Raw genomic sequence first — 20,717 nt, 5'->3', positions numbered from 1 at the left:
CATTCCCTTGTCTCTGTCAGGTATTCCACTGATCTAGGTTGGTCCCAGCCTGTCCTTAATGCCCCATTCATATCACTCCATGACAGTTATGTGACAAATCACCTCATGTCTCCTGCTTTTTATAATCACAGCAATACCAACCACAGAGGGAAACTAAGGTGTGTATTGGCATCATACAAGTATCACCAAAATTCCCACCTCTCTCACACACACACTGCTCACAGCCCCTGGAGAGAAAGCAACGCACAGGAACTGGACGTTAGTCCAGTGAACACAGTGGAGGACAAGCTGCAATCCTCAAACCCTGGTGGAAAAGGAGAGGCATGTGGGTCCCTATCCAAGCGCGTGTCTGGGATGGCAAGCCGCAGGGGCCGCCCTGGATGTCCCTGTGAGGGCGGCAGTCAGGCAGCCTTTGGCGGCTTGCCTGCGGGAGGTCCGCCGGTCCCGTGGATTCGGCGGCAATTCGGTGACGGGTACATTATGTAGATTGATCCTTGTCTATGATTTCAGTTATAACTGTCTCCATTCAATCAAGTTTCTGTGTGTTTCACCAAATTTCATCTTCTCCATTAACTTTGAGTAGCCATGTACAAGGGCAAGTTGTGCCCCAATACGTCATCTTATAGGTGTAAAAACTGTACAGGCTACACCACCATCCTGTGACATCATCAACAAAGTGCCCATTTGTGCCTGGGTAGGGGCCCTGCTCTGGGAGGGAGGATGCAGCAAGGAGTCAGGATCGGTGGTTGGGGTCGCTGTGCACAGAGATGGGGAGGTTATATGGGGAGGTGGGTAATGAGTGGGAGAGGGAGGTCAAGAGTTAAAATAATATTTGGGGAAAAAATGTATAATAAAGTGAAACTGAACAGAAAGAAAACTGGAGTGTAGGCTCTAGAACAAGGCTTGGGTAGGGATTCAGGGTGAAAGGTCTGGGATCCCCCACAGCTCTGGATCCCCAAACCTCTCCTCCCTCCCACTGACCCACCCAGCCCACTTCCCAGGTGCCCTTCCCCCACACTCCCCTCCCCTTCTTCCCATTACTCTCAGCCGGCACCACCTCCCGGCATCTTGGGAGCTTCTTCTGTTCCCTCCTCGTCTCTCACAACCTCCTCCCTCCCTGCTGCTTCTTAGCTCTAACCCTGCACACACCCTCCCCATGTCCTGGCACCCCAGAATTAGCTACTCCCCCCCTTCTCCTCCTCTCACATGGCTCTGTTCTCCTTTCACCTTTGGGCTCCTGACTGACAACATTATATTCTCTTCTATCAAAAGAGGAGCTCATCTGACTGTCACACAAGCCCTGCATCGGTCACACACCTATTTACTCAATTTAGAATTCTACAGGAGGCATATTTTCCTCTTAAAATGAGGAAAAGGCATGAAAGCTACAGTGATTAATGTAGCCAATAAGGACGCATTAAATGCAATTTTAAAATGACTGATGACAAATGTCTAAAAATTATTCTAGTGGGTGGGAGATAAGGCAAAAAAGGGGGAGCAAGGAAACTTGTCAAAACTTGAATGATGAATAAAGGTATAAAGTTATTACTGCTCAGGTTCTTTAGAGGCCCCACAGCTTGTACTGACCAAGGTAACAGGACTCCTTACCCAGCGAGGTCACCGTCTCATAGTTCTCCTGCATGACACCCCTGTAGAGGGCTCTCTGAACAGGGTCCAGCAGTGCCCACTCTTCCCTGGTGAAATACACAGCCACCTCCTCGAAGGTCACCGGCCCCTGAAAGAGCAAGAGTCCAACACTCAGTACCTGCTGCCCCACTCACAGCCCCACTTTCAATCAAATGGAAGCTCTGGTGGATGACAGTCGACAGAGTCCCACCCCATCCCGCTCAGAGCAGCCAGGAAACGCCAGGGGGAGGGGACGAAGCGAGAGCCCCTTGTCTCTCCCAGCAGATCCATCCCCCCCCCCACTAGCCACAGACGGACACAGGAGATGGAGGCCCTGGCAGGTGCAGGGAGAGCTCGCTGGCAGGGAGCCCAGCGCTGTTCTCATGGTGAAGAGCTGGACGGGGCCAGACTTAGTGGGGGGCAGATGACATGACGGTCCAGGGGGGCCTTGCTGAGGGGGTGCCTCCAGCAAGGGTGTCCTGTCTCTCCTCCCCCCACTTCTCTTCAGCTGTCTGCCCCTGCAGCTCTTCCTGCAGCCCTGCCCCCTCCCCCCACTTGGAGCTGCCCCGGCCAAGCTGCTCCCAGGAGCCTCCTGTGCTGTGCGGGGGAGGGGGGGTGGCCCCCACCCTCCTGCCTCTGTGCTCAGTCTCTGCTGAGCTGAGGTGGGGGGACAAGATTCTGTGCTGCTGCCTCTGGGTCAGGAGTGGGAGCTGCTGGCCCCTGCTGCCGTGTGAACGAGCCTTCGGACTAGTGAGTGCCGCTGGGCTGGAAGTGACAGCGGGTGTGTCTCACACTCCCCCACACACACTCACCCCACCACAGACACTTCAGTTACTGTTGTTACTTCCTTTTACTTCCCATCAAAATGCACAAAGTACATGTAGTCTCTGTAATTTTATTCTTCACATTCGGTCAGGATGACAGTGCTGGTAGTTTAGCTTTTTAACTGGTCTGTGCATTTCATCATTTTATTTCTGGCTTATGCTGAAATTCAATTCTTTGAGTAACGAGTTCTAAAATGCCTTACCTGGCCTGGCTGGAGTAATTATCATTATAACTGTTATTGCCGTATTGTGCTTTGTCATTCGTTATTGAAATGGTACTAGCAAATAACAGACTGTACATTTTGCATCAAATAATAGAATGTACATTTTGCATCAAATAATAGAATGTACATTTTGCATATAGTTACCTTAGCAGGGCTCATTTAAAAAAATAATTAGTTCAACTCAAAACTTCAGACACTGCAGATGAAGATCACTTATCTTCAGATTGTATTTTTAGTCTGTGACAAAGCAGGGAGTGGGGAGGATTGAGCTGGGGATGTTGCGGGGGAGTTTTACTGGGACTGTCTGCATTGGGGATGGGATATCAGGGTGTGACTTCACTTGAGGGACAATAGCTAAGCATGTGACCTGAGCCCAGAAGAGGGATGAGGCCAGGTGACACCTTCTGCCCGGGAAACTGGACAAAGGCAGGAGGAGGAGCCGGGGGGGTGTGGCTGGAGGAGACGGCTGGAGGGGTTTTTTTCAGTGACTTAAAATTTCTTTGAAAATAAATGCAGTTCCAAGTATGATACTAATAGCAGTGATGGAGTCAAATGTTAGTGAGTTACATACATGATTGTGATCAGTAAACATAAATGCTAAAATAACTAGAAAAATTAATTCCTGTTCTTAATAAAGGAGAAAAAACCATAATCACGTATATAAAAGTAAGTAAATACGTTATCAGTAGAATGAAAATCAAATTGACTAAAATAGAGGAGATAATGGCAGTAACACAGAGTGTGTCTGTTTTTATCTCTTTAGTAGAGAGGGTGCAAAGTATCAAACTTGTGTTTCTGACACCTGCATCAAAGCTCCAGAACTGATACCTCAAGGCTTGGGAGAGGGAATATCTTGCTGTATTATCTCCTGATTGTTCTAAATTTACTTTTAAATTTAATACGTGGCTGTAATTGGAATCAATATATATTTATCTTTCTTTATATAACAATTAGATAGAAATTTGCTGACAGAAGCATTTCTAAGTTATTTTCTGCAGAAAAACCTACAGTTTTCAGGTGCCTCAGTAGCCCCTGGAATCACAGTTAAAGTTGCCCCCTCCCCAAAATCTGAAATGGCCCCTGATGAGCCAGGAGCGGCCACAGGGCTGCAGGGTATCTGGGGCTCCAGCAAGATGCAGCCCCCGTGTGAGAGCGCAAAGCCCGGCTTGAGCTGCAGGCAGAGCGCTGGGCACCACAGGCCACAGCACCAGTGTAGGAGTAAGGGTGGGAACGGCAGCCAGTGATTTTAGTTTACTGTTCATTTATTGTGTGGTGTTATAAATAACTAACACGTTATGTCACATGGAATCACTGTGTGCTAAACAGAGAATCGATTGGTCGGTCTGTAGCGAGAATAACCATGTATTAGGGATCTACGTAAATAGGGCTGACACGCAAGGCCTGTAGGCTGAGACCTGCAAGATTTTAGCTTCGCTATTTTAGGCCTTGGAGCTAGGAAATGCTGACAGAAGTAAACGGCCGAGGAATAACCCGATGCCCTAAGATTATGGGAAAAGAGGTACCAAGTGGTAACAGGGTGAACAATTAGCCAGAAGATTAATTTTAAATAAAAAAATTTCTGGAAAGGCCCCTCTGTTTCCAAATGTGCCTTAACCACAGGACACAGGTTGTGAGTCAATGCTAATGAGGTATAATCAGAATCACGTTATATAAAGGGGGTGCCCAGAGCGGGAAAATTGAGCTCCCTGTGGGAAATTCCTGCAGGAACCATCCCTCTACTGATGATCAATCCATGAGAGACACATCAGACCCTAATACTATTGTCAGGATGTGAGTGGAACTAGAGTTGTAACTTTTGCACAGGTCTTTATAGAATTTCTGTGCGCTTGGGGCGTCATAACCTTAACTGTAACTTTAATAAAACTTGTAAAACCAACTAGACCTTGTGCTTGTGAATGTCTGTGTGGTCACTTCCCTTGGTCTTTGTGTGTTCCTAGAGACTGTACATTTGAAGCAAGTAGCAGAGACGACTTTCACTCTGTTAAGCTTGAAACTGTCGCCACCAGAGCCGACCCTGCGGGGGTGAAATGCCACATTACAAACTGCACTTTACATAAAATAAAAGGCTGCACAATACACCACACACCAGGCCACCCTCACTTCAGCGCTGCTGCTGGCGGTGGCATGGCCTTCAGAGCTGGGCACTCGGCCAGCAGCCGCCGCTGGGAGGCTGCCCAGCCAGTGCTGAATTTGTGCCAGGGCTGAGCTCTGGCGCCTCTTTCAATACAAACTAAGCCCTAGAGGGAGGCACCAGGGTCTGGACATGATGGTGGGGAGCACGTGAGGGCCAGGGGGGATGGGAGTTCACCCAGGGCGCCATTTTCTCTAAGGCCAGCCCTGGAGCTGGGTATGGGGGAGGGGCACATCTCCTAAGGCCGTGGTTCTCAGCTAGGGGTCCCTGGGCCTCTGGGGGGCTGCGAGCAGGTTTCAGGGGGGCCTCCAAGCAGGGCCCGTGTCAGACTCGCTTGGGCCCAGGGCAGAAAGCCCAAACCTCCCTGCCTGGGGCTGAAGCCTGGGGCCATGAGCCCTGCCACCAGGGGCTGAAGCCAAAGCTTGAGCAATTAGCTTTGCGGGGGGGCCTGTCACATGGGGCCCCAGGCAATTGCCCTGGCTGCCGCCCCCTAACGCCAGCCCTGGCTTTTATATGCAGAGAACCAGGCACATGCAGGGCTGTGGAGTTTTTATAGCATGTTGGGGGCCTTAGAAAGAAAAAGATTAAGTACCACCCCCCCCCAAGGCTCCCTGGTGGGTGCCCCTCACATCTCACAGCAGCCACTGGTTAATCAGGTCGGGCTCCAGCCCAGGGAGTCTGGCCCATTTTCCTAGCCCCACCTAGGGGGGTTGTTTCCTGTCCCACAAATTAGAGCATTTCCACCCTCCAACCTCATGGGTCTGTTCCTAGATTGGAAGCCGCATATTGAACAAGTCCCAACAGGTTTGCTACACCCTGGCCTCCTCCCATTCTCCCCCCTGGGAATTTCCTGCCCTGCTCCAACCTCCAAACCAGACTGCCCAAACCTCCCTCCTCCTGTGTATTTGCTGTCCCTCTCTCTCCAGCAGGAACCCACCAGGACCTCCCCCCCCTACCATAATCCCTACCTGAGCTGGCTCCACTGCAGCCATTTCCCTTCCCTGTCCCATGGGAGGATGGGATGAGCTGGAGTGAAACATGGACGACATCCTGCAGCCTGGCAGGGCGAGAAGGGCAGTTGTGGAGGTTTCAGAACAGGCTTTAGTTCATGTCACATCACAATTCCCCCAGGATCTTTCCCTGCAGAGACACAGCCTAGGCTCTGCCATGCTGGGAACATGCTCCAGCTCTTTATTGCAGGGGAGACCTGGTCCCTCCTGCCAGGCTAAGCCCACAGGGAGATTTTTCAGCCTCCCCAGTAATAAAGTCTCTGAACAAAATGCTGGAAAGGAGCAGAACCAAAGGGGCTGGGCAGGCTCCATAGGGACACTGGCTCCTCCCTTCCCCTCCTGTGCGGCCATGTCCTGTTGCTGGCAGAGATCGGCCACCCCATCCCCCCACAGAGGCAGCCATGTCTGCGGGCTCCCCCAGCCAGCACCTACTAACCCCCACCCACGTTGGGGGAGTGACACAGGACAGCAAATTCCACCTACCCAAGGACAAATTGCTGCAGATAAACGGGCTGGGTTCACATCCCAAAGCTGAGGAGAATTGAAGAAATAGGAAAAATGAGAGACGAGAGAGTCAATAATTTTAGGGTAAACGAGGGAATCTCCTTGGATTTTCTAGCCACATGTGGGGAGGGGAGAGAGAAGGGGAAGAACTAGAGAGAATTGTTCTCAGATTTTGAGAGGGAAAGAAATGGCACAAACAGGAAAAGGATGCGAGTGGCTCACCCCCGTGACCATAGGCGTGTGCAGCCCATTTCATTAGGGTGTGCACCCAGGGAGCCCCGCCCTAGCCCCACCCCATCCACTGCCTCCCACTTCCTGCTCCCTGGCTGCCCCCCTCAGAACCCCCAACCCCCCCTGCTCCTTGTCCCCTGACTGCCCCCTCCTGGGATCCCCCCACTGTAACTGCCTCCCTAGGACCCAACCCCCTACCTGTCCCCCTGACCCTTATCCACCCCCCTGCCCCCAGACAGACCCCGGGGACTCCCACGCCCCATCCAACCGCTCCCCACCCCCTGATAGGACCCCCAGAACTCCCGACCCATCCAACTCCCTCTGCTCCCTGCCTGCCCTGACCCCGCTCCACCTCCCGAACCCTCAACCCATCCAATGCCCTGCTCCTTGTCCCCTGACCGCCCCCTCCAGAGACCCCCCACCACTAATCACCCCCCCAACTATCCAACCCCCCTCCCCACCTCCTGGCAGCTCTGTCTAGTGGCTGCTCCCACCCACACACTCAAAGTGGCGGAGGAGGTTCCCTCTCCTTGGGTGGGAAGGTTGCCTAGTGGTTAAGGCACAGGTCTCAGGCTCAGGTGTGCTGGGTTTGAGTCTCTGCTCTGCCACAGACTCCCTGCTTGGCCTTGGGAAAGTCACTTCACCTCATTGTGCCCTAGATCCCACCTGCTGAATGGGGCCAACACTGACCCTGCCTCCTCGGCTAAATCCATCCATGGCTGGGTGATGGGGGGGGGGGAATGGAGATACCAACATGGGGAGATTGGGGCTGAATTTCTCCACAGCCGGAGAGTGGGAGCCAGCTCCACAGGGGGGATGGGAGCGAGAGGGGCTCAGGCCAGCTCCACACAGAGGGGGGTCAGGGCTTCAGCCCTGCAACTTCTGCCACTAAGGTGGCTGGGGGGAGCCGGGGACTTCAGCCCCACATCTTCTGCCAGGGTCCGGGGTTCTCCTCCCTGCCCCAGGGGGGCTCCTCTCCCCTCCCCCTCCACCCCCCCCCAGTGCAGCTCCTGCAGGGGTCTGGGCTTCTCCCCCCACCCCAGCTCGGCTCCGCCCCTCCACCCCCCCTGCCGGTATCTGGAGCCCCCCAACCTTCCCCTGCCCCTGCCCCAGCCCAGCTGGGCTCCCCAGGGCACCCGCCGCTGCTGTGGCCGGAGCCGAGCCTGGCGGGCAGGGAGCAGCGATTCACGCGGGGGCCCTGGCAGAGCCACCAGCCCGAGCGGGCGGGGCAGCCCCAGGGGAGCGGGGGGGCTCTGCTGCTGCTGGCCCCGCCCCCCACCGACCCCTGGGGCTGTTTGGGGGGGGGCTCACTCAGCCCCCCAGGAGCGGGGGGGGGGAGCAGCGGAGCGGAGCCTGCCCAGCAAACAGCTGATCGCAGCTGCGCCCAGGCCGCCCCCGGGGAAAAGCTCCGCGGAGGAGGCGCCACAAGCTGCCGGCAGCGGGTCAGTCCCGGGGGGGCCGAGCACCCGCCTGCAGCCGCCGCAGCCTCCTCCTGCCCCCCCGGAACCCCCACGGGAGGGGGGGAGCAGCCTCCCCAGCTGGGGCTCAGGGCATTGGGGTGCCAGGGCTCCCCCCCTGCGCACGCCTGGGCCCGGGACACTCACACACACACTCTGCCCCGGGGCTCCCCTGGTGCCCAGAGACCGATCAACCCCCCGCCTGCCCCCCCGCCCTTCCCCGCCTGCAGCTCCGGCCTCTCCCCTCCCCTCCCGCCCCGCCAGCCACACCCAGGGGAGCCCCGGGCCCCAGGCTCTGTCCCCACCTGGAGCCCAGCGGGGCCGGGGCAGCTCCTGCTGCAGCTGAGAACAGCGGCTCTGCTCCGGCCCGAGCGGCTCCAGCGCTGCTGGCAGCACGTGGCCACCAGGGAGCAGCTGCTGAGCCCGGGCTCCTGTGTCACAATGTGCCAGAGCCCCGCCCCCAGGAGCTGCCCCGCCCCCGGCCAGTGCCAGAGCCCCGCCCCCAGGAGCTGCCCCGCCCCCGGGCTGTGCCAGAGCCCCGCCCCCAGGAGCTGCCCCGCCCCCGGGCTCTGCCAGAGCCCCGCCCCCAGGAGCTGCCCCGCCCCCAGGCTATGCCAGAGCCCCGCCCCCAGGAGCTGCCCCGCCCCTGGGCTGTGCCAGAGCCCCGCCCCCAGGAGCTGCCCCGCCCCCGGGCTGTGCCAGAGCCCTGCACCCAGGCCCTGCCCCGCCCCTGGGCTGTGCCAGAGCCCCGCCCCCAGGAGCTGCCCCGCCGGGCTGTGCCAGAGCCCCGGCCCCAGGAGCTGCCCCGCCCCCGGGCTGTGCCAGAGCCCCGCCCCCAGGAGCTGCCCCGCCCCCGGGCTGTGCCAGAGCCCCGCCCCCAGGCACTGCCCCCCCCCCGGGCTGTGCCAGAGCCCCGCCCCCAGGAGCTGCCCCGCCCCCGGGCTGTGCCAGAGCCCCTCCCCCAGGAGCTGCCCCCCCCCCCGGGATTTGTTCTCCTTCCTCCTTTTTCCCAACACCCCCCGGTCCCAGCTGCTCCCTTCCTGTGTCTGCAAACACCCCCCGGGCGGGCTGCAGCGCTCGCTGGGGCTGTCTCCAGCGGCTGAAGTTGCCTCCATCTCTGCTCACCTGGGGGTGGGGGAGGGACGAAGAGAGGAGATGGGCCCAGGGTGTGAAAACAGAACCAGGGGGCAGGGAAAGAAGGACTGTTTGGAAAGGTGGGTTTTTGCGGGGGGGGGGGTGCTCCAGATGGAGTCAGAAGCAGTTGGGCAGCAGAGGCTCAGGGAAATTGTGGGGAACCCCCTGGGTGTCCCAGTGTTGGCCAGGGATTGTACAGCACCTAGCGCAATATGGGGTCCCAGAGCCGTAACTAGCTATTTTTACACCCAAGGCAAGAATATAAAATTGCGCCCCCTGCTGTGCCACCCAGCCCCCCTTGAAACACCCCCCCGCACCACCCATCCCTATGGAAACAACCCCCCCCAGCGCTGCCCGCCCCACAGAAACAAACCCTCCTTCCCCAGCGCCGCCCCCCCCAAAACAGCTGTGGGCCGAAAAGGAAGGTTTGGGGGAGGGAGAAGAAACGGCCCCCATAGGGTGACCAGATCTCACCGTCACACCCCTCTTCACCCCCTAGCCCCCCGCTGGCCTGCTGCATCTCCTGCTAGTCAGTCCCCCACCCACCACTCCCCTCCTTTCACCTCCTCCCTCCCCTGCCAGAAACCCCCCTGCCCGCCCCTAGAGCCCCTGCTGGCTCACTGCTCACCTCTGTGCCCACCTGCCACTCGCCCACCCGCTCGCCCACCTGCTCCCCACTTGCCCCCTCACCCCCCCCAAGTGTAAAGCCTCATTCAGAGACCCAGGGGTCACTATATCACTGCACCCAGCAGTCACTCACTGCAGTACCAAACATTAAACTACTGAAAATGGCGCCCCCCTCCAGCCATCGACGTTTTGGACTAGAAAGCTTTGCCCCAGACATCCCCTTCAGAAGACACCCCCAGACGGGCTGAGGGATACTGGTGTGACCTCACCTGGCAGCCCCCAAAGAAGGAATTGGGAGGACTAAATGGACAGGGCCCCTCTCTAGCTGAAGCCTGGCAAGGGAGGTACGTGGATCCCACCAGAAGTTAAAATGAAAAGTGAGGGAGGGGAGGCTCTACTGTGTAGGAACTTTACACTTCTTAAGCACTAAGGGGGTCGGAAGACCACCCCCGCATTTAGAGCGGCTGAAGTGGTTCCCACCCCCCCACACTTCCGGTCAGGAGACACACTGATTAAGCGCCGACCAGGTGCATACCACTGGAGTACGCAGTGCATAAAGCACCAATCAGGAGAGGGGGCGAGGAGCTGGCTTGTGTTAGTACATGCGCATAATAGAATGATTTATGTAACCATTATAATAAAAGGACGTGGAAAACCCCCGCTTGGCGCGCTCCACGGGAACAGACTGACGGACTTGGCTTCATTCATTGCTACATCTGGTGACCCCGACGTGATTCCCCCTGCTCACCAGCTGGAATAGCCTTCGATGCATCGACCCTCGCTGAAAAGCCCCGTTTCGTGAGTATGGGGGGGAAACTGTCAGCTCAGCAGAAAGTTCATGCGAAAGAGCTGCAGGTTATCATGCAACAGGCTGGCAGGCCAGCCTCCCTGGGTCAGATAGAACAGCTAATTGCTGAAATCAATCGCCAATGTCCTTGGTACCCGGATCGCGGGTCACTGTCGGTAGATGATTGGACAACGATAGGGGCGACACTGCACGCGGAGCCTAGAGCCGCGGTGCAGTGGCTCTTGCTTTGGCAGCGATGTAAGGAGGCTCTGGAGACAACCGGGATTGGAGCATCTTCCAGGGCTATCCTTCTCGCCCCCGCGCCTTCGGCCCCCCCTCCTTACCCTCGGATCTTGCCCCCCAAGCCGCCTGAGGCGGTACCCGAATGCCATGATGCATGTCCGGGTACGGATGGCTCTTCACAGCCGAATTTTCGGCTGTCCCCTTTTCAGGCAATAATACAGAGGGAAACGGAGGAGGAAAGCCTGAGCTCCAAAGAGATAAGGGAGTTGTTGGCTGCCTTCCCAGTGAAACATCTCCCTGGCAACGCAGAGGGGGAGGTTGAAGTGGAGATCACAGCCCTCCCCTATTCTATTCTCCGAGAGGCGAGACGAGTGGTTACTGAGTCTGGATTGAAATCCACCTTTACCCGAGGCATGTTAGAAGGGATTGCAAATGGATATAGCATGCTCCCCCAAGATTGGAAGGATTTTTGTAAGATGCTTTTAAACCCCGCGCAGTATGTTATTTGGGATAGTGAATTTCAACAGGACGCATTACAACAGGGGTGGGCATCGGGGGGGGGCCTATACTCCCGAGCAGCTGTATGGAGCAGGACAGTTTGCCAGTATACGAGAGCAGGCTGCGAATATCCCTCTCGTAACGCTCCAAGTTGTGGGGCGTGGTGTTTTTAAAGCCCTGTTTACAGTACCGGTGACGGGGAAACCCTCCCGGTCCTTTACCGTCACCCGCCAGAGCCCTCAAGAGTCGTATGTGGAATTTATTAACAGACTACAGGAGGCTATTCAGAGGCAGGTAGATGATTCTGATGCCCAGAGGGAATTAATGAGGAAGCTCGCTTATTGGTATCCCCCTTGAGGGACTGGCAGATACTGGAGCTGACGTTACAGTCATCTCCGCTCGGCAGTAGCCGTCCACCTGGGACAAATCCGAAGTGCCAGCCATTTGGGGAGTGGGCGGATTGCAGGCTGCTCAACAAAGCACCCGATGGATTGCTATAACTCCGCGAGAAGGGGGAAAGGAGATTCTCCTTAAGCCCTATATTATGGATATTGCTGTATCCCTATGGGGAAGAGACTTGTTAAGCAAATTTGGATTGCATTTTACTGTTTATGACTGAGGCCAGTGCTGTTAGTGCCTGGCCAAGTTTTGCCGCTTTTGCTTGGGTGTAGTTAGGCCCCCCTTTCTCTTGGCTGTTCGCCAAGTTTTAGTAGCTAGTGGTGTTTTTGACTGAGGCCAGTGTTTTATTTTCAGCCTTTTTCAGTTAATTTATTTTGTTCACATTTTACCATTCATGACTGAGTTTACTGCCCTTCCCCTTGTATGGCTAACCAGTACCCCTGTGTGGGTGGAATAGTGGCCACTGCCCCAGGAGAAGTTTTTTGCATTGTATCACTTATGTGAGGAACAATACCAGGCGGGCCATGTGGAAAAATCCACTAGCCCCTGGAATTCGCCAGTTTTTGTCATCAAGTAAAAATCTGGTAAATGGCGAATGCTCCATGATTTTAGAGCGATTAACGCCTGCATTTAATTCATGGGACCCCTGCAGTGTGGAACCCCAAATCCCAATTTTATCCAATATGATTATCAGTTTATGATAATAGATTTTGAAGATTGTTTTTTTAATAATTTTTCCTTGTCTCAAAGATAGGGAGCTTATTTTCCCCGGGGAGGTGGTGGTGGTTATTACCCAATTTTTTGGACCCCTGCCCCCGGGCACTATGGGGCTGATCCTCCCTCGTTCCCATGCCGGATAATATGGCATTTAGATAGTCCCCAGGGTAATAGATAGTGATTATATGGGAAGTATTTATGTTCAGATTTGGGCTCATATGCCAAAACAGCTGCACCAAGGGGACTCATGGGCCCAGATGGTGATCCTTCCCTTCCCTTTTTGGTTAATACATTTTGCTATTGCCTGGCCGAGTCCTGCCGTTCTCATAGCAGCTTTTCTTGGCTGTCCGCCAAGCCCCCCGCTTTCTTGGCTGTCCGCCAAGCCCCCCGCTTTCTCTTGGCTGTCCGCCAAGTTTTAGCGGTGCAAGTGGTGTCCTTGACTGTGGCCAGTTTTTTTTTCCTTGAACTTTTTCAGTTAACTCATTTTGTTCTTTTTGGATCCCATTGATAGTCATGCATTTTTTCATCAAAATGCTAAATTCTTGGCGAAGCATTTTATGATCCCCCTAATTCAGGCCCAACGTATTGTTCAGACCTGTAATTATTGTGCAAGTCTTCATCATTACCCCGAACTGGGTGTTAATCCCCACGGCCTTCAATCCAATTAAATTTGGCAAATGGATGTCACGCTTTATCCCCCTTTTTTTCCTGGAAATATTTACATGTTACCATTGATACCTACTTTTATTATATTTGGGCCACCCCCCAAAGGGGCGAACAGGCCAAATATGTAATTAATTACGTTCTTGCTGCAGTGGCCGTTATGGGCCGCCCCCGACAGACAAAAACCGATAATGGTCCCGCCTACATTTCTCACAGGTTTGCGGATTTTTGCACGCAGTGGCAAATTAACCACGTCTTTGGTATTCCGTACAATTCCACTGGTCAAGCCATTGTGGAACGAACCAATCGTACACTTAAAGAGTACCTGAACAAGCAAAACAAAACAGTGGGGGATGATGGGCCAACCATGGGAGCCAAGCAAAATTAATTAGCGATAGTATTGTTTATCCTAAATACTTTAAATGCCTTTCAAAATTTTACAGCCACTGAACGACATTTTAAGACGGAAATTCCGCTCCCATGCCCATCTGCCAAATATAGGCAGAGCCCGGACCCTAATTGGTATGGCCCCGTTCCATTGAGAATCTGGGGACGGGGGCATGCCGCTGTGCTTACTCCCACAGGTCCGTTGTGGGTCCCTGCCAAAAATGTGCGACCGTGGCACGATGATGTGGCATCAAAGCCTCAAGAACCCGATACCCAACTTTAATCTGAATCTAACCGAGACCTTTCCAGCGTGCCGAGCCATGACGACGGCACCGAGGGTTACCTGGGGGCAGGTGAAGCGACTGGCGCAGCAGGCTCAGCAAACGCTGGAGAATAACAAGGCCGAGCCTACCCCCGAAAATTCTACTGCTGCTAATTTTGCCTGTTTGATTGCTAATTCTTTTACCATATTGTTGTGTTGTTTTTGTGTGTTACCGGCTGGGGCCGAACCCGAATTGCATAGCCGCATGCGTTATAATATATGGGCTTGACTTGCGGTCCTTGCCAATTAATTTTCCTTTTGTTTATAGCAGGCCCCTGAGATGCATGGCCTGTTGGGCACCTGCCTGGTCCCAGTACGTAAGGCACCAGGCGATGCTGCAAATGCAATGGGGATGTCAAATTTTATGAATGCCACCGAGATTCAATATTCTTCTATGAGCCTATGGGGTCAGGCCACTTATGTGAAACCTGCAAGTGCCTTGTTTCTCTTTACCCCACGGGTAGCCAATCACGCCAATTTGACCTGTGCACGGATGGTTAATTGCACACGTCACAAGCCCCCAAAAGGATGTTTGTGGGTGGGTACCCCGGGATGGAACTGTACATACTTTTAAAATGTGTCCAGCAATTACGGGCACATCTTGTTACCAGAGGGTTGGTTTTTTACGTGTGGTCAGAGGACCTTTAATTATATTTCGGCCAATATTTCAGAAGCTCAATGCTGCCTAAGTAGGCTCACATTGATACTCCCCATGAGGTCAATGTTGACTGGCTCCCAAATTAATGAGACCCGCACCCGATGCCGGCGAAGCTTAATCCCCATGAGATCAGACTGTAATGCCAATGTCAGCCGTTTTAGTGGGCTGAGTACATCTTTTTGGCTGCCATCCATGGGATGGGACCGAACTGTTTTGCAATATGCTTTGATTGTTATCGCCTGCTTGATTGGTTTTTGTTGCTTTGCTCAGTGTATCCCTAATATAATTAGGATGTGTTTTACACCCTGTTGGCGCAAACCCCTGCCTACATTCCAAGCCGTCATGTATGCCCAAAGAATCATGAAACATGCGGACCAGGCACGGGTCGACAAAACAGAAAAGGAGGGGATGTAGGAACTTTACACTTCTTAAGCACTAAGGGGGTCGGAAGACCACCCTCGCATTTAGAGCGGCTGAAGTGGTTCCCACCCCCCCACACTTCCGGTCAGGAGACACACTGATTAAGCGCCGACCAGGTGCATACCACTGGAGTACGCAGTGCATAAAGCACCAATCAGGAGAGGGGGCGAGGAGCTGGCTTGTGTTAGTACATGCGCATAATAGAATGATTTATGTAACCATTATAATAAAAGGACGTGGAAAACCCCCGCTTGGCGCGCTCCACAGGAACAGACTGACGGACTTGGCTTCATTCATTGCTACACTACTGGACCTGGGCAGCTCTAGATACAGCACCAGGCACGTAGGAGGATTTCCACTCCTGAGCCATGGAAGCAGAAATTGACTTTTCCTTTCCAGATTTAGTTAATATTCAGAAAGGGAATCTGAACACCTCAACATTCAGGAGTGCTCCAGCTCAGTTTGGGCAGCTGTTACTTCATTTCTCCCAAATCAAATATGCTGATCCACTGTCATTTGCTGTAGAAAAAGTAGGATAAAATTGAGCAAGAAATGCTTCCCAGGGGTTATTAGGACTGGAATTGCAATTTTCAACAGCCATTGCCGTTTTGTTTGTTTTTGTTTTATTTGTTTAAAAGGAAGACAGTGATATTGCATTGGCAAATTCCCCATAGAAAGGAAGAGTGGAACAAAAGAATAATAAAGACACCTCAACTTTTCCTCATTTATGGAGGACAGTCTTATAATATGCATCCAGATCTCCTCCAATCACACAAGCTGAAAATTGTTCCACTTTACTGCAGCTCTGTAACCCTATGGGAACCAATCCTATCTGTGTTCTGTGCACATCCAAAATTCCTGCTGAATGACCCACCCTGGGAGCAAGTTACCAGTGACCCAGGGCTGGGGTGGAAGAAGAGTGCAGGGGTGTGTGTGTTTGGGGGGAGAGCCCAGGGCTGGGGTGGCAGGGGGTGTGTCAGTGGGGGAGCAGTGGGGGGGAAAGGGTGGAGCCAAGAGCTGGGGCAGCATGGGATATGTGGGGGGGAGAGCCCAGGGCTGGGTTGGCATGGGGTGCGGGTGGAGGGGGCAGAGCCCAGGGCTGGGATGGCAGGGGGTGCGGGTGGGGGAGAGAGCCCAGGGCTGGGTTGGCAGGGGGGTGCAGGCGGGAGCCCAGGGCTGGGGTGGGGGCAGCCAAAAATTTTTTTTGCTTGGGACGGTAAAAAACCTAGAGCCGACCCTGCCTCCACGCACCGTGAGGTAGGTAGGAGCGGATCATTATTATCCCTACTTGAAAGAGGGAGAAGCTAAGGCTGAGAAAGGAGAATTGACTTGTCTTAGGTCACACGCCCAGTCAGGGGCAGAGTTGGGAATAGGACCCAAGAGCCCCGATTTTCAAACTAACCATCGGATCTTGAATTTCATACATTGAATAACCTGAATAAAGTGCTCTCAGATGAGCTCCAGACCAACAACAGTGCACAGGAATTATTCAGCAAGTATTTGAGGAGAACTACAATGTTAGAGAGAATCATGAACTGCTCAGAGACCATTAATGGAGAGAAGCAGCAAAATTCATCAAACACAGAACTGGTTCTGACTTATTTCCTTGGTCTCAAAAGAGAACAACAAGGACCTGAGTCTCCTCCCTGTCAATAACCCCCTGCTGAGCCAATCAGGTTAGAGACTGAGGGCGGGCGGCTGAGGGTTCTCACCAGAGAGCCCAAAGGATGGCCCAGGTCACTGGTGGGGATCACTGCCCGAGCACTATTTCAGACCCGCATTTTTTAGTGGACCTCCCTCAGTGGGAGCTGCAGAGCACACCCCCTAAACACACACACGCACACACACACACACACACACACAGGTGGTGTTGGGAGGGGAACAGGAGAAAGGAAAAAAGAAGCAAGAGATGAAGAGAAAGGAGGGATGGATGGAGGAAATGGTGAAACAAAAAGCACAAACCCCAATGTCTCCAGTGATTCTAAGGGACAAAATCCCATGTGCGGAATAAAATTCTGCCTCCTTAAGCTCGTGTTTTCCATGCCTAGAATTCAACTCTCACCACATGGATCAGACTGAACAGGTTTCAAACCTCCAGGAGGCTCTTACCTTCTAAACAGGGACGGCTGTTTTCTAGTAAAATCACTAAAAGGGAAAGAGAAAACTCAAAAGAGGTTCCTCCTGGCGCTCACGTCCGTGAACCCGAATACTCTCTCAGTCCTCAGAGAGAGACCTGGAGAATGCTGTGGCATCATCAGGAACAGTATCCCTGATGATGCCACAGCACAACTGGTTGCTGAGCTCTGTGCCTTTATCCTCACACACAACTATTTCAAATTTAATGACAATATATATCTCCAGATCAGTGGCACCGCTATGGGCACCCGCATGGCCCCACAATATGCCAATATTTTTATGGCCGACCTGGAACAACGCTTCCTCAGCTCCCGTCCACTCACGCCCCTTCTCTACCTACGCTACATTGATGACATCTTCATCATCTGGACCCATGGGAAGGAGACTCTGGAAAAATTCCACCATGATTTCAACAGCTTCCACCCCTCCATCAACCTCAGCCTGGACCTATCTACACGGGAGGTCCACTTCCTAGACACCACGGTGCAAATAAGTGGTGGTCACATTAACACCACCCTATACCAAAAACCTACCGACCGCTATGCCTACCTTCATGCCTCCAGCTTCCATCCCGGGCACACCACAAGATCCATTGTCTACAGCCAAGCACTGAGGTACAACCGTATCTGCTCTAACCCCGCAGACAGAGACCAACACCTAGAAAATCTCCACCAAGCATTCTCAAGACTACAGTACCCACACGAGGAAATAAGGAAACAGATCAACAGAGCCAGATGTGTACCCAGAAACCTCCTTCTGCAAGACAAACCCAAGAAAGAAACCAACAGGACTCCACTGGCCATCACATACAGTCCCCAGCTCAAACCCCTCCAACGCATCATCAGGGATCTACAACCCATCCTGGACAATGATCCCACACTTTCACAGGCCTTGGGTGGCAGGCCAGTCCTCGCCCACAGACAACCTGCCAACCTGAAGCATATTCTCACCAACAACTGCACACCGCAGCATAGTAACTCTAGCTCAGGAACCAACCCATGCAACAAACCTCGATGCCAACTCTGCCCACATATCTACACCAGCAACACCATCACAGGACCTAACCAGATCAGCCACACCATCACCGGTTCATTCACCTGCACGTCCACCAATGTAATATATGCCATCATATGCCAGCAATGCCCCTCTGCTATGTACATCGGCCAAACTGGACAGTCTCTAAGGAAAAGGATAAATGGACACAAATCAGACATTAGGAATGGCAATATACAAAAACCTGTAGGAGAACACTTCAACCTCCCTGGCCACACCATAGCAGATTTTAAGGTGGCCATCCTACAACAAAAAAACTTTAGGACCAGACTTCAAAGAGAAACTGCTGAGCTCCAGTTCATCTGCAAATTTAACACCATCAGCTTAGGACTAAACAAAGACTGTGAATGGCTTGCCAATTACAGAACCAGTTTCTCCTCCCTTGGTTTTCACACCTCAGCTGCTGGAACAGGGCCCCATCCTCCCTGATTGATCTAACCTCGTTATCTCTAGCTTGCTTCTTGCTTGCTTATATATACACACCTGTCCCTGGAAATTTCCACTGCTTGCATCTGAAGAAGTGGGTATTCACCCATGAAAGCTCATGCTGCAAAACTTCTGTTAGTCTATAAGGTGCCACAGGATTCTTTGCTGCTTCTACAGAACCAGACTAACACGGCTACCCCTCTGATACTTGAGACCTGGAGAAGGAGACTTGCTGCAGCAAAGCCACAGGGGTCTCTGAGGTTTCCCTGGCCCCTCGCCCCTGTCCTGCCTGGCTGATGTCAGCATCGCTCTGTGAGGTCACCACCTTCCCACCACCTTGGACCAATAGGCTGAGGTCCTGCAAAAGGACTTTGTGATGTCACTGCCACACCCCTCCCTTGCTGGCCTAATGTCCTGCCCCTGGCCAGGCACTTTGCAGGTTTGAGCTACTCCCTGTGGATCACCCCACTCAAGGAGCGTTCGTTCTAGGCAGCAAGCCGGCTAGACAGGGAAACATCAGACGCTGCTTCCAATGCTACACTCAGTTTTTCAGAAATTAGTCGACTTTATGGCCAGAAGAGACCATTAGAGCATCTAATCTGACCCCCTGCATATCACAGGCCTCCTGTAAACACAAGAGCTGCTTTTGGGGCAAACACATTCCAGAAAGGCATCTAGTCTTCATTAAATGACATCAAGAGATGGAGACTCCACCCTTCCCTTGGTAGCTTGTTCCTGTGGTGAATCATCCTCGCTGTTGAATATTTGTGCCTTAATTGTAATATGAATTTGTCTCTTTTCACCTTCCAGCCACTGGGTCTTGTTATGCCTTTCTCTAATCGATTCAAGAGGCCTTTAGTACCCAATCTTTTCTCTCCATTAAGGCACTTCAGCACTTCAATGAAGTCACCTTTCAATCTTCTTTTGATCAGCTAAGCAGGTTGAGCTCTTTCAGTAGCTCACTAGAAGGCATTTTTCTCCAGCCCTCAGAACATTTGGTGGCTCTTTGCTGCCCCAGCTCCAATTTCACAACATCTTTTTCAAACGAGGACACCAAAACTGGAGGCTATTCCAGTATCAGTCTCGCTGATGCTGTGTCACCTCCTGTGACGTTACTGACATAATCTGTAACTGTATAGCTCACCGTCGCGGCCACTGTTCTATATTTGCAGCCAATATTGTAGAAAGGTTGTTGTGTAAGGGGTCTATGGAGAGGTTCTGATTGGCTGATTATAATGATGCTATCTCTAGATGTGTATCATTTTTGTAGTTGAAGTTATGAATATTGGTTCTAAGCTGCCCGTATTTCAAACTTGTGCTCTGCTTAAAGGGAACACCCAAGGGAAGTTGGTGTCAGTTCTGCCTAGCCGGCTTGATGCAGGTTAGGCAAATGTGAGAACCACTACACTACAGAAACTCCATTACAGTGCACTGCCCTGCCCTGCCCTGCCCTCAAATTCCCCGCACTTTGGTGGTGCTCACCCTGGCACACATTGATGGGCAAACCTGGAGAAACTGGCAGCAGCTCTTTGATGGGTCAGCTGGAAGAATAGAGGACTGGAGCCAGGGATCAGGAAGTCGTCCTTACATCACCTTTGTGACTCTAGCTTGAAGGGGAGCTTCTTTTTCTTCCCCTTGCTGAGAAGCAGCAAGAGAAGAAAGAAAGGTCCAGTGGGCCAACTGGGTGCAGAAGCCAATGCTGCCTTTTCCTGCAGTGAAGCCCAAAATGAGGGACTTGCATTGAGTAGAGGTAGTGCTGGGCTTCCAGGAAAGAGACCACTGCTGCAGAAATGGGGATAAAACAGCCTGCTGAAGCCTGGGATTGAACCAAGGACCTTTAGACTTTCAGTCTAATGCTCTCCCAACTGAGCTACTTCAGCAACTGTAGGGGACTTTTTTGGGCTGCTGCTTCTCACCTTGAAGTTTGTTCTCCATAAACCATCTCTCCAGTCAACAATGGACAATGCAAGACGGACATCGCTTGCTATTTTAGCCCTTGGAAACTTCATCAACTAGTCTCTGGATCTCTCAAATGCTGCGCTTCAGTTCATGGGGGAAAGGCGAGAGAAGCGACCTTTGAACAAAGGGCTTGGGGTTAACATCCTAACGCTGTCTGTCTCCGACTGTAACACTATTTAATACCGGTCCACCCTGTGCTGGTGAGTGCTCCATTGCTAGATGTTAGTACATTTCAGTTACTGTCAAAATTAAAAGTTTCT

General features: G+C 52.9%; 1 non-coding gene across 1 annotated transcript; it reads right to left on the bottom strand.

Annotated features, from left to right (window-relative positions):
* Positions 1–20,305: 20,305 nt before the first annotated feature.
* TRNAF-GAA lies at positions 20,306–20,378 on the bottom strand. Its single transcript has one exon. It is a non-coding gene; the product is annotated as a tRNA-Phe (tRNA).
* Between the last annotated feature and the right edge of the window lie 339 nt (positions 20,379–20,717).

Source organism: Mauremys mutica, unplaced genomic scaffold, assembly GCF_020497125.1.
Source record: "Mauremys mutica isolate MM-2020 ecotype Southern unplaced genomic scaffold, ASM2049712v1 000413F_np12_subseq_1:123985_obj, whole genome shotgun sequence".
Lineage (NCBI taxonomy): Eukaryota > Metazoa > Chordata > Testudines > Geoemydidae > Mauremys > Mauremys mutica.
Note: the sequence above shows the minus strand (reverse complement) of the source record. Positions and strands in the feature narration are given on the sequence as shown.